Raw genomic sequence first — 26,717 nt, 5'->3', positions numbered from 1 at the left:
CTGCAAAGATAAACGAAAGAGCCGATGGTCTGGAGAAAATGATACGCAAAAACACATCAGAAATAGTTGACCTCGAGACCTCTCTGAATCATGCATACAAGAGTATCGAAGAGCTTAAACCTGCAAACACTGCTACGTCTGAGAAATGCACTTCTCAGGAGAAGACCATCACAGACATGCAAGAGCGCTTATCAGAAGCAGAACGATTCCGGAGAAGGTGGGGGCTACGGCTTTACGGTGTCCCCGAGGACATTAGATAGGCTTTTGTACAACTTCATATGGAAAAACAAGCCACATAAGATAAAAAGAGATGTTATCACCAACAGGGTTTGTGATGACGGTCTAAATGTCTTAGATTTCAAAGGTCAACTGGATTAAAATATACATAAAAAATCCTCCTAGTTTCTGGAATATTATACCTCATTTTGTTTTTCAGAAGCTTGGAGGGCTTAATTTTTTACTACAATGTTCATATATTGTGGGTAAACTTCCTGTGAAACTGGCAGATTTTCACAAGCAGGCTTTAATGTGCTGGGCTTTGTTGTATAAACAACTTTTCACCTCATAAATGTTTTATATGGAACAACGGGTCGATATTACATAGAAACAAGATGTTATTTAACCATAAATGGTTCTCGAAAAACATTGTCCTTGTCAGCCAATTAGTTAATATTAGTGGGAATCTATTTACACGGAGAGAATTTATGGAAAGATACAACTGAGGTTTCAAGCAAGGAATATGACACTTATTAAAGCTATACCTAGTGGGATAAAAACTTTACTTGAGAATAATGCATATTTTGGAATATCTCCGATTGTAAGCGATATTCAGGTGAATGGCATTGGTCTACTAGATACGAAATTCAACAATCGTTTATTAAGGGATATTCGTTTGATGTAAACTGCCGCCATGCTTGGCTCACTCCACACAAATTTATGGTGACCAATAAAGTAAAGGAGATCTCCATTAAGATAATCCATAGATTCTATCCGTGTAATAGCTTGATTTCTAAATATATACTTGATGTTACCAGTTAATGCAGTTTTTGTGAACTAGAAACTGAATCTATTGAACACTTATTCTGTAATTGTTTATATAGTGAAGTGTTCTGGACTGATGTAAAAATACATCTTGTTTTACATCTTGACATATTACTTTACTACACTGATTCCACAATTGAATGTGAGTATGTCATAAATCTCTTTATTTTATTAGGAAAATATTTCATACACAAATTAAAATTAATGAAGAAAAAGCCCCTTTTCTTAATTTTTTAAAATCTGATTTGGAAAACGTATACAAAACAAAATGTCAAAATAATGTATTCGCTATATGTCTGTATTTGATTTGATATACTGTGGAATATTTTTTCTTTCTTTTTTCTCATTTCTTTGGAATCCCTCTGGCTGTTATGTTTATGTTTTGCATGTTACTGTTAAAATAAAAAATAATCAACGTTTTTTTTTTTTTAAGTATGACATCCGGGAACTTTTGACATACTAACCCTATCCATTCTATGACCAATAAACATACTACATACTCAAATTACGTCACAAATAGTACGGGCTAAAAAGAAGGAAAGCCAAAATGGTTGTGAAGTTAATTGATGCTGGACCGACTGGAGTTGGTTAGCGAGATAGGCAGTTAACCTTGGGATATTTTAAACTGAAAAACAACAATACAGCAAACACGGAACTGTTCATTTGTGTCTGAAGAATCGTTTAGATGGTTCTCGGTTTTTTCCTAAATATTTTGGGCTTTCGTCTCGGCTGACGAATATCGACTGCCTAGATTAGCTACCATTTGCGTATTGGCTGCTCGCTATGTGGTTTTCATCAACTTTTTTCACAGCATCAACTAACGCCAAGTTAACACAATTAGGCAGCTTAAACTACAGCATGTCATGATCTGAGTGGATTTGTAAGTAGCTAGTTACCAATATTTTCGATTCCTCTTGTTGCTAGCTACCAGCCTAACTAATGACTTCGTATTTGAAAACGGCTACCTAGCTTTAGCAGATAGACTTCTAGCTAGCTTGTCGTGCTATAGAAGTACTGTAACGTACAAACAACTTTATTCCAACGTTAGCTAGCAAACACTAGCTACAAAGTAACTTTAAATATGTTTAGTTAGTTGGCATGTGTTGCTTAATGTTAGTTTTCTAGCATGAGCCTAGTTAGACCAGGGAGGGCTACCATAATCTGCAAAATTGACAGGTTAATTAGTTTTTTTTTTATTTGTGTATTTGCTTGCGCTGTCAACAATGGCTATGCCAACACAACGCGTTGATTCAGCAAGCCGAGCTCCCTGCCATCCAGGACCTCTATACCAGGCGGTGTCAGAGGAAGGCCCATTGCCACCCAAACTATACTGTTCTCTGGAACCAACATAACTCTAAACAGCTTCTACCCCCAAGCCATAAGACTGCTAAATAGATAATCAAAAGGCTACCCAGACTGCCTGCATTTAGTTTTTTGTTGTTGCACAAACTCTCTTACTGACATACTGACACCCCAACACACACTACATACGCCTACACACATGAATACTGAAGTCACACAGACACTTTCACACTCACCCACCGCATACGCTGCTGCTGCTGCTACTGTCTTATCTATGCTGTTGTGTAGTCACTTTAGCCCTACCTATATGCTACTTATTAGCAAGCACTCCGCCGCTTCAACTGTCATTGTCCATGTTGGGTCAATCTGACTTTGGTGAGGGCTAAACTTGGTGGGTGTCTAAATAGCTAGCCCTGTGATGCCGGGCTATCTACTTACAATATTGCAAAATGTGCTTTCACCGAAAAGCTATTTTAAAATCGGACACCTCGATTGCACAAAGGAGTTCTGTATCTATAATTCTTAACAATTATTTTATGTTTTTTGTGAACGTTTATCGTGATTAATTTAGTAAATTCACCGGAAGTTTGCGGGGGGTATGCTAATTCTGAACGTCACATGCTAATGTAAAAAGCTGTTTTTTGATATAAATATGAACTTGATTGAACAAAACATGCATGTATTGTATAACATAATGTCCTAAGATTGTCATCTGATGAAGATCATCAAAGGTTAGTGCTGCATTTAGCTGTGGTTTGGGTTTATGTGACATTATATGCTAGCTTGAAAAATGGGTGTCTGAATATTTCTGGCTGGGTACTCTGCTGACATAATCTAATGTTTTGCTTTCGTTGTAAAGCCTTTTTGAAATCGGACAGTGTGGTTAGATTAACGAGAGTCTTGTCTTTAAAATGGTGTAAAATAGTCACGTTTGAGAAATTGAAGTAATAGCATTTCTAAGGTATTTGAATAACGCGCCACAGGATTCCACTGGCTGTTACGTAGGTTGGACGATTTCGTCCCACCTTCCCTAGAGAGGTTAAGGCACTGCAGCGCAGTGCTAGCTGTGCCCCTAGAGATTCTGGGTTCGAGTCCAGGCTTTGTTGCAGTTGGCCGCGACCGGAAGACCCATGGGGCGGTGTACAATTGGCCCAGTGTCGTTTGGGTTAGGGGAGGGTTTGGCCGGCAGGGATGTCCTTATCCCATCGTGCACTAGCTACTTCTGTGGTGGGCCGGGCGCAGTGCACGCTGACATGGTCGCCAGGTCCATGGTGTTTCCTCTAACACATTGGTGCGGCTGGCTTCCAGGTTTAGTGGGAATTGTCAAGAAGCATTGCGGCTTGGTTGTGTTTCGGAGGACGCACGCCTCTCGGCCTTCACCTCTCCCAAGTCTGTACGGAGTTGCAGCGACAAGACTGTAACTACCAATTGGATATCACAAAATTGGGGCAAAAACAGGGTATAAAAAAAAGATTCCATGCATACCTATTCCTAACCTAGCCCACAATGTCTGCTGTGTGGATCTATTTTGAAGTTTCGAAGGAAGATAACAAAAAGGCCATATGCAACGTTTGTGCTGCTATTATTTCCCCGAGGAGGGGAGAATGTGAAATCTTTCAATACCACAAACATAATTGCTCATTTGAAAGTGCATCATCCCCAGACGTTCAGCGACTTAGAACAAAAGCGCACACTTCCAACAACTAAACAAGTTCAAGTCGTGCAGTCATTTGAGACTCAACTCAAAGGTGAAATGGAATTCATTGCCCTTGACAATCAACCGCTCTCTGTCGTGGATGATGTTGACTTCTGCCGACTGGTTGAGCACCTCAAGCCCCGGTACACACTACCAAGTAGGTGCTATTTTTCAGATGTTGCCCTACCGGAGTTGCACAGTATTATTGAAACGCACATCTATGAGCTACTTGCTTTGGGCGTCACTGCTATTAGCTTCCCCGACTGACCTTTGGACCAGCGACGTTAGTACCATGCGTATGCAGAGTCTGACAGCACAGTGGGTCGATGAGGATTTTGTACTGAGGGAAGCCGTATTGCATGCTCAAGAATGTGCTGGTTCTCATACCGCTGCTGCCATTTCAAATGGCATGAGAACATGCTGGAAACAAACGCTCCATTCGAACAACGGACTCGCGAAATAAGCTCATCAACTGCGTCTGCAGCAGACGTGATACCCTCTGTCATGGCATTGAAACGCCTGCTCAACAAAACTGCAGACACTGTGGGGTTAACTTGCAAAAGTACTCTACAAGCGATTTGGTGGCATGCTCTCTGAGCCTCTTAATTGTCGCCTCAATGCTAGGTACAAGAACCGCTACTTCGATGCAGACACAGGGTTTACGTCAAATGTTAGACACAGCTGGACAAGATGGAAACTGACAGTGCACACCGAGGAAGAGGACCCACGGACAGAGCTGAAACTTCACTGTTTGACATTTATGATGAAATCCTGGTTGAGAATGAAGCGACTGAACAACGAAACTGCACAGCAAGTAAGTGAAAGATAGGTTTTGATTTTTGTTTTACTGGTAATGGGGACATATGTAAATGCCAACAATAACCTTTTGGTCTGTTTCAACTATTTAACTGTACTAGAATGCTTAAAAGGCCGCAAAAATTTTAAATATTGATTATTGGTATCAGGATTTTGGCAAGGAAAGTATCAGACAAATGTCATATCGGTGCAAACCCAGTTTCATCAGCTGTCTGGGTGGCTGGTCTCAGACCATCCTGCAGGTGATGTCGGATGTGGAGGTTGTGGGCTGGCGTGGTTACACGTGGTCTGCGGTTGTGACGCAGGTTGTACAAACTGCCAAAATCTCTAAAACATCAGCTTATGTTAGAGAAATTAAGTTTAAAGCATTGCATGTTCCCGCAACATCTATGGCATTGTGACAACTGCACATTTTAGTGGCCTTTTGTCCCCAGCACAAGGTTCACCTGCGTAATGATCATGCTGTTTAATCAGCTTCTTGATAACCCATCCACCTGACAGGTATGGCATATGTTAGCAGAGGAGAAATGCTCACTCACAGGAATGTAAACAGGTTTGTTGATCTTATTTTTTAGCTCGTGAAACATGGGACCAGCACATGACATGTTGCTTTCTATTTTTGTTAAGTGTAAAACATGTATGCTACAACTAGGCCTTAATGAAGGCATAGGCTATTCATATTGTTATAATTAAATTAATTAATGAATAAATCAACACCTGACGTACAGTAGGCCAAGAATAAATTGGGCTTTTCACAAAAGAAAATATTGGTGAAAACACACAGGCTAGTTACATTGTTTCCAAATATAGCCACAGCATAAAATGAATGAACCGTGAACCTTCTGGCTACATAAACTTGTGTTGAAGCTAAAGAAGATGGGGAGCGTGAAGAAACAGTAGCCTGAGGGGAGCTGCACAGCACATTAGAGAAATTGAAGAAGATTGAACCAACTTTCGCAAGTCACGTCAATTACGACAAACTACAGGCCAGGCGGTATGCAACGTGAAGGAAGATTTTGGGAAAGAGCTCAAGATGAAATTGGACTGCAGCATATGGTGGAACGGTCTGGCAGCTATGGTAGATTGTGTGTAGTACAATGCTGTTTGCATGGTAGAATCCGTCACTCGCAGCCAGTTCTGCTAGAATTTCCTTCATTGCTTGCGTCGGCTTGAGGCAGGACTGTAACGTTCTAGGACGTTTCACTACTAGAATCCCCCCTCTGCACTTGCAGGGGGGGGGGGGGTGTAGGTCATGCATGTCATATCAATTCTATCTAACCGCCTGTTTGCTACATTTTATTCTGCCATTGCAGATTTGTATTGTGCCTCTGTGGCATTAGTTTTAGTGAAGCTCTACACAGGAAATATTTTTGCAATGAATTAAAGTAGGTAGGCCTACTCTACTGGTAGCTCAAAAGTTGGAGGCAATTCTGTAGGCCTAGTAACTGCATTTCAATGTCGCATGTACAGTTTCAGAATAAACAATATGCATAAATAATATAGTAAAATACTAAGCTATTACAACAGCGCACACTCAGACACGCACTGTGCATTGATGATTGATCATGCAGAGCTAGCAGTGAGAAGCACAGTATTGTTGAAATGCACATCCATGAGCTACTTGCTTTGGGCGTCACTGCTATTAGCTTAAATAAATTGGTTTCTCAGTTATTTATCCCGGTAAAAGGGAGTCGGTTTGGTTGAGAAATCTCTGTAAATATTAGTAACCCGGTTCCCGCTATTAAACCCTGGTGAATACACCCCTGATAGTTGGAAACAACATGGATGGGCAGTGGTGCCTGGGAAAAGTGAGTATACAAAAATGTTGAAAAACAGAATATGGCCTGCCTGGCAACGGAATGTCACCCTGCATGACAAATTCTAAGACAAACTGACTCTCAAAGACCTAAAATGATTGATCCCAGATTGGTCTCAGTCAGGCCAAACCAAGCTGTGCTTTGAAAGTAGGCTAATAGATGAATTAGGCTGTCAACTGAGTCAGAAATTCAGTTATAAGCAGGGGTGTGTGTGCTACGCCACAGCTTATAACTTTATTTTTTTATTTCACCTTTATTTAACCAGGTAGGCCAGTTGAGAACAAGTTCTCGTTTACAACTGTACCTGGCCAAGATAAAGCAAAGCAGTTCAACACAAACAAGAGTTACACATGTGATAAACAAATGCCAATGGTGGCGAAGTAATTACAATTTACACTGGAGTGATATGTGCAGATGAGGATGTGCATGTAGAAATACTGGTGTGCAAAAGAGCAGAAAAACAAATATGAGGTAGGTAGTTGGGTGGATGGGCTATTTACAGATGGGCTGTGTGCAGCTGCAGCGATCGGTAAGCTGCTCTGACAGCTGATGCTTAAAGTTAGAGAGGGAGATATAAGTCTCCAGCTTGAGTGATTTTTGCAGTTCATTCCAGTTATTGGTAGCAGAGAACTGTAAGGAAAGGCGGCCAAAGCAGGTGTTGGCTTTGGGGATGACCAGTGAAATATACCTGCTGGAGCGTGTGTATTGGTGACCTGTGAGCTGAGATAAGGCGGGGCTTTACCTAGCAAAGACTTATAGATGACCTGGAGCCAGTGGGTTTGGTGACGAATGTGTAGCGAGGACCAGCCAGGACCAGCCAATGAGAGTGTACAGGTCGCAGTGGTGGGTAGTATATGGTGCTTTGGTGACAAAACGGATGGCACTGTGATAGCAAATTGGATGCAGTCTGAGTAGAGTGTTGGAGGCTATTTTGTAAGTCAAGGATCGGTAGGATAGTCAGTTTTACGAGGGCATGTTTGGCAGCATGAGTGAAGGAGGCTTTGTTGTGAAATAGGAAGCCGATTCTAGTTTTTATTTTGTATTGGAGATACTTAATGTGAGTCTGGAAGGAGAGTTTTGTCTAACCAGACACCTAGGTATTTATAGTTTTATAGTCCACATATTCTAAGTCCGAACTGCCCAGAGTAGTGATGCGGGTCGGTGCGGGCAGCGATCGATTTGAAGATCATGCATTTAGTTTTACTAGCATTTAAAAGCAGTTGGAGGCCACGGAAGGAGTGTTGTATGGCGTTGAAGCTTGTTTGGAGGTTCGTTAAGTGTCCAAAGAAGGGCAAGATGTATACAGAATGGTGTCATCTGCGTAGAGGTGGATCAAAGAATCACCCGCAGCAAGAGCGACATCGTTGATGTATACAGAGAAGAGAGTCGGCCCGAGAATTGAACCCTGTGGCACCCCCATAGAGACTGCCAGAGGTCCCGACAACAGGCCCTCCGATTTGAAACACTGAACTGTTTGCAAAGTAGTTGGTGAACCAGGCGAGGCAGTCATTTGAGAAACCAAGGCTATTGAGTCTGCCGATAAGAATGTGGTGATTGAGAGTCGAAAGCCTTGGCCAGGGCGATGAATACGGCTGCACAGTATTGTCTCTTATTGATGGGGGTTATGATATCATTTAGGACCTAGAGCGTGGCTGAGGTGCACCCGTGACCAGCTCGGAAACCAGATTGCATAGCGGAGAAGGTATGGTGGGATTCGAAATGGTCGGTGATCTGTTTGTTCACTTGGCTTTTGAAGACTTTAGGCAGGCAGGGCAGGATGGATATAGGTCTGTAGCAGTTTGGGTCTAGAGTGTCTCCCCCTTTGACAAGGTGGATGACTGCGGCCACTTTCCAACCCTAAGGAATCTCAGACGATACGAGAGGTTGAACAGACTAGTAATAGGTTGCAACAATGGCGGCGGATAATTTTAGAAAGAGAGGGTCCAGATTGTCTAGCCCAGCTGATTTGTTGGGATCCAGATTTTGCAGCCTTTCAGAACATCAGCTGTCTGGATTTGGGTGAAGGGGGTGCAGAGCTGTTGGCCGGGGTTGGGGTAGCCAGGTGGAAAGCATGGCCAGCCGTGGAGATGCTTATTGAAATTCTCGATTTATTGTGGATTTATCAGTGGTGAGTGTTTCCTAGTCTCAGTGCAGTGGGCAGCTGGGAGGAGGTGCTCTTATTCTCCATGGACTTTATTGTCCCAAAACTTTTTGGAATTAGTGCTGCAGGATGCAAATTTCTGTTTGAAAAAGCTAGCCTTTGCTTTCCTAACTGACTGTGTATAACTATAAGAAATCTAAAATGTGTCATTACATCCTGCTCATGTGGCTAGATATCAAGCTTCTTGGTACTGCAGAGATATTCAATCCCCTCTGGATTAAGATCCCTGTTGCTCAAATTGTTTTTTGTGTCAAATGGAAATAGCTCCCCTTGTGTGTGCTTCCGGTAATACTGTATACCCCGGTATGGTATGAAAATCTGGATACCGCCCAACCCTAGGCTACTTTGTAGCTAGTTAACATTTTAAGGTTTTTGGGAAACCTTTCCATTTATCATTAGCATCGCTATATTTTTCCTGTTCCATGTTTGAAAGTGGGATGTTTCTTTCATATGAGGCATTTCTTATCTTGTTTCAAAGTAGCCTAGCCAAAACCCCACCGTGGAAATATGGAGGCAATTATTTTATAAAGTTGTCCTCATATGCACTCTCCTGTTCTATTGGTTTTCAAATCAACTTTAATTTTATAGCATTCAAAGGAATTATCCTAGTTATATTAACAACCCATGATAGTGGTTGCATCTTTAGATCTCTGCTTTCTCTAAATGTTGAATCTCTGTCCATGAAACCGCCCACAAGTGTTTTCCCGCAAATTGCAATATTATCACGTAGGCCTACAGCTATGTAGGCCTACCGCATCTGCTGTTTTCTACACAATGTGTGCCGGTGTGTTGCCCTCCCTGATAGCTGAGAGAGGATACATCTGCACTGTGACTGTCTAGACACGTAGCGCCGAATAGCCTTGGTTACTCCTCGACAGTCAGGCTTTTCATATGTTCCGCCAATCTACTGGAGTCCTCTGACTCCTCTTCTGCTTTCCTGTGCTGTGTGATGGAGGTTGGAATCTGCGCTGACATAACGTGATTGGCTGGTCTACATGGCCCGCTTCTGCCTCACTGTGCAGTAGCCTACTGCAAGGTGACTGGAGGCATTTTACCAGATCCACGCACTGGGTGAAATCCCTGTCAGCATATTACTGCAGCGACTGTTGAACGTGCTGGCGTTCTAAGGCAGCAATGCTCGTGCACACACATGGTGTCTGACTACTAGACCTGTAGGTTACAGCTGAACATTTTTTGAGCATTTACATTTTAAGACTGATTCAACATATTTTGATTTTCATTCTAGTGTATTGTTGGATTCAATGGTTTAAATGGGTGTTTTGTACATATGGTTTTAATTGCTGCCTACATGGGTTATGGCTCATTGCCTAGTCTATCAAAACAATTTCATCTCCATACCCCAGCGATACCGCCAAACCCTACTTTGAATGATGGTAGCTTTTATCTTTCAAATTTAGCATTGAAACTGCAGTTATTGAATGCTGTAAACTTGATTTTAAATGATCATTGTGCAGTTGCTTGCTTTAGACACTAAAATCCTGAAGTGCTCCCTCGGGTCATAGTCAATTGAAATTTTACACAGTTCTGTGAGCAGGCATTCCTGTGTGAACTTTATGCATGCAACTGGGATAGGATTGCGCTTATTCCAGACATTGCAGTAGCACTATTTTCATTTCACGTTTTCTACTATCTGTGATAAACACGCCCCTCTCAAAAAGTACCAGGTAAGAGGTAGAGACAAATCTGATTTGATCCATAAACAAAACACACAATGGGCCAAAGCCAGAAAGGGTAATTCCAAGGCCGACTGGCAGTTATTTAGGGTACTGAGAAATGAATGCACCTTGTTAAAACAGAAATGCAAATGTGGCTTCTATTACGAATCAACCAAGGCAAACCTCAATAAACCGAGGAAATTATGGAAAACTATTAAACCCATGAATGCTAACACAAACTCTGGTCTTCTGCTGAAGTTGACATCTAAATTCAATGGATGGGACTGACAAGAATAAACTGCTTGACATGTTTTTAATAAGCATTTTGCTAAGGCTTGGCATTTATTTGATAATGAACTTCATCCTAACATCTCGAATGAGGCTGTGAATGAAACTGCCGCATGTGGGCCTATGGTTCATCTATTTCCTTTTACCAAGATTGCTCTTTCAGAAGTTGTAAAGGCACTCAAATCTATTGATATTAAGAAGGCGTCTGGCCCTGATGAATTTAACCCTTATTTTCGAAGGGAAGACGGACTCTGCAAATCTCCATCTGTATGCTGATGACACAATTATTTATTGTAGAGAATCTATTATTGAGAAGGCTTTCCAGGACTTAGTTGGCTTTTGATGCTATTCAAAGGCAATTTTTCGAATTGAAACTGGTGCTTAATGCAAGGAACACACAATGTATGGTTTTCTCTTCTATGAAAGTAGACAGATGGAGTCACTTGCAGATTTTAACTTTAAAAGGGCAGCACATTGATAGGGTCACCTCCTATAAGTATCTTGGGATTTGGTTAGATGAACAGCTTAATTCTAACCAGCACATTAACTTGACCAAGAAACTGAAGTTGAAATTGCATTTATTTTTTAGGAACAAATCTTGCTTTTCAATGTCAGAAAGGATCTTGTTCAAAGCACTTCTGTTTATCAGTGCTGGACAGAGAATAAGAATCAAAGGCTCCAATATTTGAGTTTCTCATGGGCCTCATTGCCTTATCACTCACAAGACCTCTGCCCTGTCCCCAAAGATGCTGTGACTGATGGCTGAAAATAAAGGATTACTCATGATCATGAGTCATGATCAATCAAAAGGGTGAAATTTGAACATTAGCTTGTTCTTCAAATATGACTTTTTGGACAAGATAATATCTATAGTGTATACTATGGTTGGTTAACTACTTAATTCGAACCAAATGTCTTAATGTTTGGGACTAGGTTAGCTGGAGCAAGGTCTGGACAAAAAAACGTGACTCTCCATTTATTTATTTGTTATTTTTTTACCTTTGGTTTGTTTGTAACCAACCAACTTGCCCTCAGTTGTGGATGTTTTGACTGAATGTCTTTCTCTTCTTTCTCACATTGGCTTTCATGTAGCTGGCCCAGAGTGTGATTGAGCTGAACCACCAGATTCAGCAGAAGGACAAGGAGATTAAGAGCAATGAAGCCAAGTGAGTCTACTCTCTACCTGTTATGAGTCTGTGTGATTTATTGGTCCTTTTGTATGTTCCAACACTCCAGCCATTTGCGATATTGTTGCCTACTGATGTCATTGACTCATTTCCATGATCCAGAGGGGGGATTTCATCCTGATGAATCACGGATTTCTGACCATCTTATATACATTACATTGATACACATTGCAATTGACCCAGCCCAAATCAGTGGTCCTCCTTTACAGTTTTTTGCGAAACTCATCTGCCAGGATGCAGGAGTACCAGCGGCAGATCACAGAGCTGAAGGGTGAGTGCTGGGAGCTGCGTGGCCAGCTACAGGACCTGGAGCAGGCCAACCAGACGCTGAAGGACGAGTACGAAGCCCTTCAGATCACCTTCGGCGCCCTGGAGGAGAAGCTGCGGCGCACCACCAATGACAACCAGGAGCTGGTGTCTCGCTGGATGGCTGAGAAATCCCAAGAGGCCAACAAACTCAATGCGAGACTGCAAGTTTGTAGGGTTGTCATGGTACCGCCTATCACAATACCAGGAAGTTTCATGACATGGAAACAAAACATAAAGCAGATTCCATTTCTTGAGGAAAACCACCTCAATGTTGGAAACAGCCTTATGTTGTCACTGAGTCACATTTTATTTATTCCAAGTTTTAGCACTCCATATTTTACATAAAGCTGGATTTCAAAGGACCATATAGTTTAGTATTGTTCGTGTTTTGTTTTTTTTTGCAAGGGAAAACTCTCTTAGTATCTTGATACTTGTAGCGTGAACCCTACAAATGTGCCAACCAGGGCGACACGGCTTGACTCGGCTGTAGTTGTATCATATACTGTGATGAGGGCGTAAGATATCAAATTTTATTTGTCACATGCGCTGAATACAACCGGTGTATACCTTAGTGAAATGCTTACTTACAAGACCTTAACCAACAATGCAGTTTCAAGAAAAAGTGTAAAGTAAAAAATGAATAGCCAAAATTAACAAATGAGTAAAGAGCAGCAGTAAGAGGCTATAAACAAGGGCTACCTGTACAGAGTCAATGTGTAGAGGCACTGGTTAGTCGAGGTAATATGTACATGTAGGTAGAGGTAAAGTGACTATGCATAGATAATAAACAAAGTAGCAGCAGTGTAAAGGTGGGGGGCAATGCAAATGAGTAATGAGTCTGAGTAGCCATTTGATTAGATGTTAAGGAGTCTTATGTCTTTGGGGTAAAAGCTGTTTGGAAGCCTTTTGGACCTAGACTTAGCGCTCCGGTACCGCTTGCCATGTGGTAGCAGGGAGAACAGTCTATGACTAGGGTGTCTGCTCTGACACTGCCTGGTATTGAGGTCCTAGATGGCAGGAAGCTTGGCCCCGGTGATGTACTGGGCCGTACGCACAGTAGTGCCTTGCGGTCGGAGGCTGAGCAGTTGTCATACCAGGCAGTGATGCAACCAGTCAGGATGCTTTCGATGGTGCAGCTATAGAACCTTTTGAGGATCTGAGGACCCATGCCAAATCTTTTCAGTCTCCTGAGGGGGAATAGGCTTTGTCGTGCCCTCTTCACGACTCTCTTGGTGTTTGGACCATGATAGTTTGTTGATGTGGACACCAAGGAACTTCAAGCTCTCAACCTGCTCCACGACAGCCCGTCGATGAGAATGGGGGCGTACTCGGTCCTCCTTTTCCTGTAGTCCACGTTCATCTCCTTTGTCTTGATCACGTTGAGGGAGAGGTTATACTTGACCTCCTCCCTATAGGCTGTCTCATCGTTGTCGGTGATCAGGCCTACCACTGTTGTCATTGGCATACTTAATGATGGTGTGGCCGCTGTGGTGTTGCCTACCCTAACCACCTGGGGGTGGCCCGTCAGGAAGTCCAGGATCCAGTTGCAGAGGGAGGTGTTTAGTCCCAGTGTCCTTAGCTTAGTGATGAGCTTTGAGGGCACTATGGTGTTGAATGCTGAGCTGTAGTCGATTTAATAACATTCTCACAAGTGTTCCTTTTGTGCAGGTGGGAAAGGCCAGTTTTATTTATTTTTTTACCCCCTTTTTTTCTCCCAATTTTGTGGTATCCAATCGGTAGTATTTACAGTCTTGTCTCATCGCTGCAACTCCCATACGGACTCGAGAGGCGACGGTTGAGAGCCATGCGTCCTCCGAAGCACAACTAAACCAAGCTGCACTGCTTCTTGACACAATGCACATCCAATCCGGAAGCCAGCCGCACCAATGTGTTGGAGGAAACACCGCTGTGCCCGGCCCGCCACAGGAGTCGCTAGTGCGCAATGAGACAAGGATATCCCTGCCGGCCAAACCCTCCCTAACCGGACAACGCTGGGCCAATTGTGCACCGCTTCATGGGCCTCCCGACTGCGACAGAGCCTGGGCTCAAACCCAGAATCTCTGGTGGCACAGCTAGCACTGCGATGCAGTGCCTTAGACCACTGCGCCACCCGGGAGGCCTGGGAAAGGTCATGTTGAGTGCAATACAGATTGCATCTGTGGATCTGTTGGTGCGGTTGGAAATTGTAGTGGGTCTAGGGTTTCTGGGATAATGGTGTTGATGTGAGCCATGACCAGCCTTTCAAAGCACTTCATGGCTACAGACGTGGGTGCTATGGGTCTGTAGTCAGTTAGGCAGGTTACCTTATTGTTCTTGGGCACAAGGACAATGGTGGTCTGCTTGAAAAATGTTGGTATTAAATTCAAAGGGAGAGTTTGAAAATGTCAATGAAGACACTTGCCAGTTGGTCAGTGCATGCTCGGAGTACACACGTCCTAGTAATCCGTCTGGCCCTGTGGCCTTGTGAATGTTGACCTGTTTAAAGGTCTTATTCACATCGGCTACGGAGAGCGTTATCACACAGTCGTCCTGAACAGCTGATGCTCTCATGCATGTTTCAGTGTTGCTTACCTCGACACGAGGATAAAAGGCACTTAACTCTTCTGATAGGCTTGTGTCACTGGGCAGCTCGCGACTGTGCTTCCCTTTGTTGTCTGTAATAGTTTGCAAGCCCTGCCACATCTGACGAGGGTCGGAGCCGGTGTAGTACGGTTCAATCTTAGTCCTGCATTGATGCTTTGCCTATTTGATGATTCGTCGGAGGGCATAGCAGGATTTCTTATAAGCTTCCGGGTTTGAGTCCCGCTCCTTGAAAGCGGCAACTCGACTCTTTAGCTCAGTACGGATGTTGCCTGTAATCCATGGCTTCTGGTCGTGGTAGGTACGTACAGTCACTGTGGTGATGACGTCAACGATGCACTTATTGATGAAGCCAGTGACTGATGTGTACTCCTCAATGCCATCGGAAGAATCCCGGAACATATTCCAGTCTGTGCTAGCAAAACAGTCCTGTAGCTTAGCATCTGCTTCATCTGACCACGTAATTTTTTTAAAATTTATTATTAACCGAGTCACTGGTGCTTTCTGCTTTAGTTTTTGCTTGTAAGCAGGAACTGGGAGGATAGAGTTTGCCAGATTTGCCAATTGGAGGGAGAGCTTTGTACGTGTCTGTGTGTGGCGTAAAGGTGATCTAGAGTTTATTTATTTATTTATTTTTTCCCCTCTGGTTGCACATTTAACATGCTGGTAGAAATTTGGTGACACTTATTTAGTTACCCTGCAATAAAGTCCCCGGCCGGTAGGAGCATTGCCTCTGGATGAGCTTTTTCCTGCTACAATGAATATAGATTTAAACTCTTGATAAATAGTGTGGTCTACAGCTTATCATGAGATATTCTACTTCAGGCGAGCAAAACCTAGAGTCTTCTTTACTATTAGATTTTGTGCACCAGCTGTTTACAAATATACATACACCGCCACCCCTTGTATTACCAGAGGCCGTTCTATCCTGCTGAAACAGCGTAAAACCCGCAAGCTGTATGTTATTCATGTCGTCGTTCATCCACGACTCTGTGAAACACAAGATATTACAGTTTTTAATGTCCTGTTGGTAGGAGAGAGGTTATCGTAGTTTTTATTTTTTTTATTATCAAATCATTATAAGTTGGCTAATAGGACCGATGGTAAAGGTAGATTACCCTCTCGTCATTGGATCCTTACAAGGCACCCCGACCTTTGTCCTCTGTCTCTTTCTCCTGCGAATGACAGGGATGAGGGCCTTGTCTGCAATCTGAAATAATTCCTTTGCGTCTGACTCTTTTAAAGAAAAAAATCTTCCAGTATGAGATGAGTAATCGCTGTCCTGTTATCTAGAAGCTATATTCGGTCATGAGAGCCGGTGACAGAAACATTATGTACAAAATAAGTTACAAATAACGATAAACACACACAATAGCACAATTGGTTAGGGGACTGTAAAACAGCAGCTATCTCCTCCGGCGCCATTAATGTTCAATATGGAGCGACTAGGTGGCTGGCTTGGAGTTGAGATGGCTTGGAGACCCAGTTGTGGCTCAGTGATCGATTGTGTAGGTGCCCCCAAGTGGCCTGCAATTATAGTACGTTTTTGTATTTTAATCATGAAGCAAATGCTCTTATCTAGAGCAACTAGCAATCAATGGATTCAACTAAAGTAGGCAAAATGACCAAGTAACCTTCAGTTTAAATAAAACCTTCCAAATAACTGTTAGGTTGTTGTGCAATCCAGTAATTTATGTATTTTTGTAAAAAATTAAAATTGCTTTTCATTCCAGGCGGACACAAGCCAAGCTTCAGAAGGAGCTCGCAGATGCTGCGAAGGAGCCACTGCCCATGGCCGAGTAAGTACAGTTTACCGTAGAACCACAGAAGTCTACTCTGAGCGGAGGGATATAATACGAAGCAGGATAGAGGACTTGGTGAGCTAAACTGATCAGTTCTGAGCTCAACTGGGGATAACCGTTTAGTCAGGTACATTTCTTTACTGTCGCAAAGCATCTTAATCATCCCCTTCATTTTCCATACAATATTTAATCAGTCTACCTCAAATGTTGTATTAATCAAATGTTATGCATTTGAATATTAAAATGTTTATTACGCTGCACAGTTAGTAATGAGAGAGAGAGAGAGAGGATGTGAGGGATCAAGGAAATACAATTGAGACTCACCCATAGTGTTGGTGGTTAACTTTTCTGGTCTCCTGTCCTCAGGGAAGATGACATCGAGGTTCTAGTTGAGGATTCTGGGAAGGGCACTGGAAAGGCCTCTCCCGACCGGCCGCTCAGCCGCACCCCCAGGTGGGAGTGGGACTCAAACATGTTCTTAGTGAAACCCTTTCCAGAAACGGCCCCTATAGCCAGTCCTACACACTTGATGTAGATCTATAAGAATTGGATAGATCGAAACAATGGAAGTAGCTACACCTTGACATATGATATGAAAGGCTTGGGTGAAGTCGTTGTTAATCTGCATATTGTTTATACCAAATTTTTTTTTATTTCATTACTTTTTTAAATGACTTAGTTATTTGCAACATTAACAATGTCTACACTATATTTCGGATCAATTTGATGTTATTTTAATGGACAAAATATGTGCTTTTCTTTCAAAAACAAGGACATTTCTAAGTGACCCCAAACTTTTGAACGGTGGCGTGTGAGAGATGTCTTTGAAAATAATTGTTAAACCCTAGGTAGTATTTGAACCTAGGTCTGATTTATCTATTGAATCTATACAAGTGCTTAGAAAGTTGGCTAGGGATGTTTCTGGACTGGGCCATATATTGTTGGTTGAGTTATTGGGTCGCATATGAAATAACCCTCTCGGTCTTCCTCTTGTAGTAAATGTATCTCCATACAGCCTCCTCAAAGTGGCCTGTTGGACTCATTCTCCAACAAATTTGGTTGGTTCTCTGTGTGGCCAGTCTGATGCCTCCCGCTCTATGGGTGTCTGTCTGGTTGTCTGTCCTGGGTTGTGTTCATAAAGCACCAAACGGAAGAGAACCCACTGAAACTAGGGTTGACTACTAGGGGTGTATTCGCTAAGTAGTAAACGGTGTGGGACTAACTTAAATTTGTCACGCAGCCCCCCCCCTGTATTCCGCTTCTTTTTGTTTTCTGTTGCATTACATTTTCCCTGCTGTTACTGTGGTTCCCATGTGGACACTCTCTGGGTGGGTCTGTCCATCCTGTTGATGATGGCTTCTCTCTCTGCAGCGTGTCTGAGTCTGTGCAGCCCGGACTCGTCCCTCCAGACTCCAGGTGAAACGTCACTGTGGTGTCTGTAGGGCTCACAGCTGTGTGCGTGCCTGTGTGTTCAGTGCCTTCGAAAGTATTCAGACTCCTTGACTTTTTCCACATTTTTGTTACTTTACAGCCTTATTCTAAAATGGATTAAATAAAAACGTCCTCAGCAATCTACACACAGTACCTCATAATGATAAAACGAAAACTGGTTTTTAGAAATGTTTAAATGTACAAAAAACAAACATACCTCATTTACACAAGTATTCAGACCCTTTGATATGAGACTTGTGGTGGCTAATTTCCGCATTACCAAATGAGGATTTACAAACACACCAGTCCGAGTTAAACTACATCTTTAATACTTAAGATACTTTTGCAAAAGTTCTTGACCCCACCAATGCATTCTCGCGAATGAATCATTTAATGAGGTGCTTACAGAATGGCTCAGGGATCTTTTATAGCAACGATACAGCCCCTTCAACGTACATTGACAAACCACAGATACTTAGTAACAGTTCACAAAGGTTACGTTTTGTATGACAGATATCCATAAAACACATCAGACAGTAACTGCTATGTCAACCTGGTTCATTATATAGCCCAGTATCTGGTCTCCTTAGAACTGTCCCTCCCAGGTACGGTATTGAACAGAACTATTTCATCCAATGGCATATATCAATTGTCAACTCTAGATACTCCCATCTCAAGCAAACCCCTCTTGACCCCACTCCTGGACAGGCTCACTGGAGGGAGTGAGCCTCTAGGCCATATATTATCACAGGATAAGTGTGAGATCTAAGAGACCATGGTCCCAGACACTGCCATAAACCTCCCCACAATAAGGAAAAGGAGGGTGTGACTTGCTCACAGACATTGTGGAGACAAGTCATTGGTTCCCCAGTAATCACGCCATCCCTTCACATGGTTTAAGCATAGGTAAAGAGACATTCACATATGAAGACAATATTTCATTCGGTCCTCCTCTCTTGCTGATATTCTGCAGAGCAACGAGACAAGTAAAAGACAAGTCTGACCTCTTCCCCTCTCTGGGCCCCAAGTGTCTGAGCCCCAGCTAAGGGAAATGTGTAACTGAAAAGACACCAGAGTCCAATGGACACTTTCTAATGACAAGTACCTCAAATAAGCATATTAAACTTATAAAACATCTTAATTATCTATGTTACCCAACTAATTCTGATTCGTCCACGACAGACTCAAAATTGACCTCGGGTGCATCCTGTTTCCATTGATCATCCTTGAGATGTTTCTGCAACTTGATTGGAGTCCACCTGTGGTAAATTCAATTGATTGGACATGATTTGGAAAGGCACACACTTGTCTAAAGTCCCACAGTTGACAGTGCATGTCAGAGCAGAAACCAAGCCATGAGGTCGAAGGAAATGTCCATAGAGCTTAGAGACATGATTCTGTTGAGGCACAGATCTGGGGTCAGTGCCCTCCTTAAGTGGAAGAAGTTTGGAACCACCAAGACTCTTTCCTAGAGCAGGCTGCCCAGCCAAACTGAGCAATCGGAGAACGGCCTTGGTCAGGGAGGTGATCAGGAGCCCGATGGTCACTCTGACAGAGCTCTAGAGTTCCTCTGTGAAGAGAGAGAACCTTCCAGAAGGACAACAATCTCTGTAGTGTTCCACCAATCAGGCCTTTATTGAAGTGTGGCCAGACAGAAGCCACTCAATAAAAGGCACATGACAGCCCGCTTGGAGTTTGCCTAAAGACTCTCAGACCATGAGAAACAATATTCTCTGGTCTAATGAAACCAAGATTGAACACTTTGGCCTGAATGCCAAGCATCACATCTGGAGGAAACCAGGCACCATCTCTACGGTGAACCATGGTGGTGGCAGCATCATGCTGTGGGGATGTTTTTCAGCGGCAGGGACTGGGAGACTAGTTAGGATTGAGGCAAAGATGATTGGCGCAAAGTGCAGAGATCCTTGATTGAAAACCTGCTCCAGAGCGCTCAGGACCTCCGACAGGGTCGAAGGTTCACCTTCCATCAGGACAGCGACTCTAAGCACACAACCAAGACAACGCAGAAGTGGCTGCGGTACAAGTCTCTGAATGTCCTTGAGTGGCCCAGCCAGAGCCTGTACTTGAACCTGATCAAATATCTCTGGAGAGACCTGAAAATAGCAGTGCAGCAACACTCTCCATCCAACCTGATGGAGACAGAGGATCTGCAGAGATGAATGGGAGAAACTCTCCAAATACAGGAGTGCCAAGCTTGTTGAGTCATACCCAAGAAGACCCGAGGCTGTAATCGCTGCCAAAGGTGCTTCAACAAAGTACAGAGTCAACGGTCTGAATACTTATGTAAATGTGAGATTTCAGTTTTATATTTAATAGATCAGTCAAAATTTCAACAACTGTTTTTGCTTTGTTATTGTGTGTGTACAGTCGTGGCCAAAAGTTGAGAATGACAAATATTAATTTCCACAAAGTTTTCTGCTTCAGTGTCTTTAGATATTTTTGTCAGATGTTACTATGTGTCATGACATTGCCCTCTTTGAGTACAGGGAGGACAGTTGACCCCCTCCCCCTTGCACCCTCCCCCAACCTACCTCCCCCCACCCAGGCCCTGTGTGAAGGGGTCGTAAAATTCTAAAGGAGAATGTCCTGCCGCAGGGCCCAGTTGAGACAGGTTTCATAGAGAGACAAAGGAAATTCTTCCAACTCACAGAATTGGGGAACCGAACGACATTTATGTTCTGGAGAAGGTATAAAAGATCGGTGAAGAATCCAGCTACGAACTGGTCCGCTTGGTACAATTTAGTGATACTCAGAAGAGACAATATAGCCATATTACCATAATACTGTTTATATAATAGCCTCAGCTATGGGACTTGCATCTAAATGGTTGTATAAAATGTATTAATAAGGATAAAGCTATTTGTAATACATTGAGATGCTATGTACTGATGTTAACGTGATAGAATGTATTTCTGTTCAAAGCTTAAATCAGTCATCGGCACGCCCCCAGGGACACAGACAGAACAGGCTTGTCACATGACGCCTGGTCCTATGTTCACGTATAAAACCCCCACCCTGATTTCCTTTCGACCAGGCCTCCACTCCATTACGAGTTGGCCAATAGGTTTGACCATCCAATTCCTCTACTGAAAGTTAACTACACCACGTGGTTAACTTTTAGACTATTGATACCGACAGAATAAGAACAAGTCTTTGATATTAATTATTAGTCTGCAGCTAAGTACTCTATCATCGAATGCGAAGACCGACGAAACATCCATCCTATAACGACATTAATGAATGCCGCTTTGAAAGATCCATTCTAACCGAGAGAGAACGCGGACAAAACTCTCCAACAGGACAAAAACTCTCCAACAAGGATCCCGACACACTGAGCGTAAATATATATTGATTGCAATTGTTCCCGAATGAGTGAGCGTTCATGTGCAAAGGATTAGCATATCAATTGTTAATATTTATCAACTCTGTGTGCCTTCTCCGCTGCCCCCACCCCCCTTATTTGTTTAACAGGCCGCCATGCCTGTTTAGCCGACTAGGGCACATTACTCCACCAATGCTTTGTAACGATAACCAACTGTTTGCATGCTTTCTGTGAATTACTTAGTTTAGTAAATAAATGATTTTAAGACAATTGATGTATGGATGACTTTAGTAAAGGCTGGATTCGTGCAGATACAACAATTTACGACGTTTGGAATGAGACTGGACGCGAGGTAAAATACACCATTTAAACCAGAAGATAATCGGCCTATATTATAATATATAATGTTATAATATAGGAAAGTTACATTAGGAAAATTATAACTTTGTAATCTGAATATTTTCCTTGGTGCCCTGATCTCCTAGTTAATTACAGTTAAACGATTAATCAGTTTAATCGCGTGATAATAATTACAGGGATTTATTTGATAAACATGAGGACCTGATCCCAGTATTGGGATTTATTGACAAGTGACCATGGCGGGAAATTCAAAACTGCAAGAATCTAATAATTTCAATTTCTCAAACAATCAACTATTTTTCACCATTTGAAAGATAAACATCTCCTAAATCCAACCACATTGTCCGATTTCAAAGAGGCTTTACGGCGAAAGCCATAAAGTTAGGTTATGTTAGGAGAGTACATTGAAAATAGCTGTGTGTAATGTTTTGTCAAATCAAAGACAGGCGTCACCAAAAGCAGATAACCAGCTAAAATTATGCACTAACCTTTGACAATCTTCCTCAGAAGATTCACTCCTAGGACATTATGTTATACAATACATGCATTTTTTGTTCCATTAAGTTCATATTTATATCCAAAAACAGCATTTTACAGTAGCGGTGAAATTCAGAATTTTTTTCTCCCTCAAATGCTTCCGGTGAATCAGCGTTACAATTTACAAAATTACTATTCGAAAACATTGGTAAATTATAATATTGTCATTCAAAGAATTATAGATTAACATCTCATAAATGCTACCGCATTGCCAGATTTCAAAATAACTTTACTGGGAAATCACACTTTGCAATAAACGGGGTGCTATGCTAAGAACATGCTAAGAACAATAGGCTAGGATATACAGGTTAGCACCATCTAATATCAATAATACTATTGTAAATAAAACCTTTGATTATCTTCATCAGAAGGCACTTCCAGGAATCCCAGGTCCACAACAAATGTGGTTTCTTTCGACAAAGTTCATAATTTATGTCCAAATAACTCCAAGTTGTTCCATGTTGTTAGGCTCCTCAAAATGTAGGGCGGGGGGTGGGGAAAGTCACGACGAAAAGTAAAAAAAAATAAATCTATTTGCGTTCGTTCAAACATGTCAAACGTTGTTTAGCATCAATCTTTAGGGCCATTTTTAACGTGAAACATCAGTAATATTTCAACCCGACCTCTCCTGTGTCTTGAAAAACATTTTCAAAAATGTCTCGCCTCACATGCACGCGCAGGTGCGCGCAATAATGAAGTGACGACATCCCAGGGACGTCAACTTCCCTGCATTCTAATTCGGTCTCTGTTCATCATAGACACTTCAAACAACTTTATAAAGATCGTTGACATCTAGTGGAAGCCGTAGGAAGTGCAAAATGAATCCTTTGTCACTGTGTGATCTATTAGCAATGACTCAAATAGTACAGCCACAAAATTCTCATTTCCTAGTTGTATTTTTCTCAGGTTTTTGCCTGCCATATGAGTTTTGTTATACTTACAGACACCATTCAAACAGTTTTAGAAAATTCAGAGTTTTCTATCCAAATCTGTTAATACTATGCATGTCCTAGCTTCTGAGTTGGTGTAGGAGGCAGTTAAGAATGGGCACATTTTTTTTTCAAAATTCTCAATACTGCCCCCTAGCCCGTAGAGGTTAATGGTGCCCAAAGACACGACATGGAATACTGAAGTATAATTACAAGCATTTCATAAGTGTCAAAGGATTTTATTCACCATTACATGAAGTTGATTGAAAGAGTCAATATTTACAGTGTTGACCCTTCTTTTTCAAGACCTCTGCAATCTGCCCTGGCATGCTGTCAATTAACTTCTGGGCCACATCCTGACTGATGGCAGCCCATTCCTGCATAATCGATGCTTGGAGTTTGTCAGAATTTGTGGGGTTTTGTTTGTCCACCCGCCTCTTGAGGATTGACCACAAGTTCTCAATGGGATTAAGTTCTGGGGAGTATCCTGGCCGTGGACCCAAAATATCGATGTTTTGTTCCCCGAGCCACTTAGTTATCACTTTGCCTTATGGCAAGGTGATCCATCATGCTGGAAAAGGCATTGTTTGTCTCCGAACTGTTCCTGGATGGTTGGGAGAAGTTGCTCTCGGAGGATGTTGGTACCATTCTTTATTCATGGCTGTGTTCTTAGGCAAAATTGGCTTGGCTGATGGATGCTTTACCATGCTTTGCATGACACAGGACTGATGGTAGCGCTCACCTTGTCTTCTCCGGACAAGCTTTTTTTCCGGTTGCCCCAAACAATCGGAAAGGGGATTCATCAGAGAAAAGGACTTTACCCCAGTCCTCAGCAGTCCAATCCCTGTACCTTTTGCAGAATATCAGTCTGTCCCTGATGTTTTTCCTGGAGAGAAGTGGCTTCTTTGCTGCCCTTCTTGACACCAGGCCATCCTCCAAAAGTCTTCGCCTCACTGTGCATGTGTAACGCAAGTTGTCATGGAGAGAAGACCAAGGCGCAGCAGGTATGTGAATACTCATCTTTAATTAAAATAAAGGAGTAAAGCATCCACTTAACAATACAAACAAAGTGACAACAGCTACAGTTCTGCAGGCTAGAAACGCAGTGCAAAAACAACCACCCACAACCCCAAAGAAAAACACACACACCTATATAGGACTTCCAATCAAAGGCAACTATACACACCTGCCTTCAATTGGAAGTCCCAATCATCCACCCAACATTTAACCAACACAAACATGCCACGTCCTGACCCCAAAACTAAAACACTAGCTCCATCTGCTGGTCAGGACGTGACAGCATGCAGATGCACTCACACCTGCCTGCTGCAATTCCTGAGCAAGCTCTGTACTGGTGGTGCCCCAATCCCGCAACTGAATCAACTTTAGGAGACGGTCCTGGCGCTTGCTGGACTTTCTTGGGTGCCCTGAAGCCTTCTTCACAACAATTGAACTGCTCTCCATGAAGTTCTTGATGATCTTATAAATGGTTGATTTAGGTGCAATCTTACTGGCAGCAATATCCTTGCCTGTGAAGCCCTTTTTGTGCAAAGCAATGATGATGGCACGTGTTTCCTTGCAGGTAACCATGGTTGACGGAGGAAGAACAATGACTCCAAGCACCACCCTCCTTTTGAAGCTTCCAGTCTGTTATTCGAACACAATCAGCATGACAGAGTGATCTCCAGCCTTGTCCTCGTCAACACTCACACCTGTGTTAACCTCTATGGGACCGGCGGGACGAATTCGTCCCACCTACGTAACAGCCAGTTGAATCCTGTGGCGCGATTTTCAAAACCTTTGAAATGCTATTACTTCAATTTCTCAAACATATGACTATTTTACAGCTATTTAAAGACAAGACTCTCCTTTATCTAACCACACTGTCCGATTTCAAAAAGGCTTTACAGCGAAAGCAAAACATGAGATTATGTCAGCAGAGTACACAGCCAGAAATAATCAGACACCCATTTTTCAAGCTAGCATATAATGTCACAAAAACTCAGAAGACAGCTAAATGCAGCACTAACCTTTGATGATCTTCATCAGATGACAACCCTAGGACATTATGTTATACAATACATGCATGTTTTGTTCAATCAAGTTCATATTTATATCAAAAACCAGCTTTTTACATTAGCATGTGACGTTCAGAACTAGCAAATTCCCCGCAAACTTCCGGGGAATTCGCTAACAATTTACTAAATTACTCACGATAAACGTTCACAAAAAGCATAATTATTTTAAGAATTATAGATACAGAACTCCTCTATGCACTCGATATGTCCGATTTTAAAATAGCTTTTTGGTGAAAGCACATTTTGCAATATTCTAAGTACATAGCCCAGGCATCACGGGCTAGCTATTTAGACACCCGGCAAGTTTAGCACTCACCAATATCAGATTTACTATTATGAAAGTTTGATTACCTTTTGTTGTCTTCGTCAGAATGCACTCCCAGGACTGCTACTTCAATAACAAATGTTGGTTTGGTCCAAAATAATCCATCGTTATATCCGAATAGCGGCGTTTTGTTCGTGCGTCCCAGACACTATCTGAAATGGTAAATCAGGGTCGTGCTCATGGCGCAATTCGTGACCAAAAAAATCTAAATATTCCATTACCGTACTTCGAAGCATGTCAACCGCTGTTTAAAATCCATTTTTATGCCATTTTTCTCGTAAAAAAGCGATAATATTCCGACCGGGAATGTCCATTTAGCTAAACAGAGGAAAGTAAACAAAGCTTTCGGTCGACGCGGGCACGAGCCTGAGTCTCACAGTACTGTAACCAGCCACTACCCAAACGCGCTACTTTTTTTCAGCCAGAGCCTGCAAAGCCACGATTCAGCTTTTTACCGCTTCTGAGACCCTATGGCAGCCGTAGGAAGTGTCACGGGACAGCTAAGATCCTCACTCTTCAATAAACAGAGACAAGAAGAACGACACCTTGTCAGACAGGCCACTTCCTGCATGAAACCTCAGTTTTTTGCCTGCCAAATGAGTTCTGTTATACTCACAGACACCATTCAAACAGTTTTAGAAACTTTAGGGTGTTTTCTATCCATATGTAATAAGTATATGCATATTCTAGTTACTGGGTAGGAGTGGTAACCAGATTAAATCGGGTACGTTTTTTATCCGGCGGTGTAAATACTGCCCCCTAGCCCTAACAGGTTAACGAGAGAATCACTGAGAAGATGTCAGCTGGTCCTTTTGTGGCAGGGCTGAAATGCAGTGGACATGTTTTTGGGGGGGATTCAGTTCATTTACATGGCAAAGAGGGACTTTGCAATTAATTGCAAGTCTTCTGATCACTCTTCATAACATTCTGGAGTATGTGCAAATTGCCATCATACAAACTCAGGCAGCAGACTTTGAAAATTAATGTGTCATTCTCAAAACTTTTGGCCATGACTGTGGATTGATTAAATAGTTTTTTC

The 26,717-nt window shown here is 42.4% G+C and overlaps 1 pseudogene; it reads left to right on the top strand.

The window, feature by feature from the left end:
* The first annotated feature begins 38 nt into the window (after positions 1-38).
* Positions 39-26,717, top strand: part of LOC106612344 (autophagy-related protein 16-1-like) — a 58,650-nt pseudogene continuing 31,971 nt past the window's right edge.

Source organism: Salmo salar, chromosome ssa09 (assembly GCF_905237065.1).
Source record: "Salmo salar chromosome ssa09, Ssal_v3.1, whole genome shotgun sequence".
NCBI classification, from domain to species: Eukaryota; Metazoa; Chordata; class Actinopteri; order Salmoniformes; family Salmonidae; genus Salmo; species Salmo salar.
The sequence above is the reverse complement of the archived record's forward strand: the minus strand, read 5'-3'. Positions and strand labels throughout refer to the sequence as shown.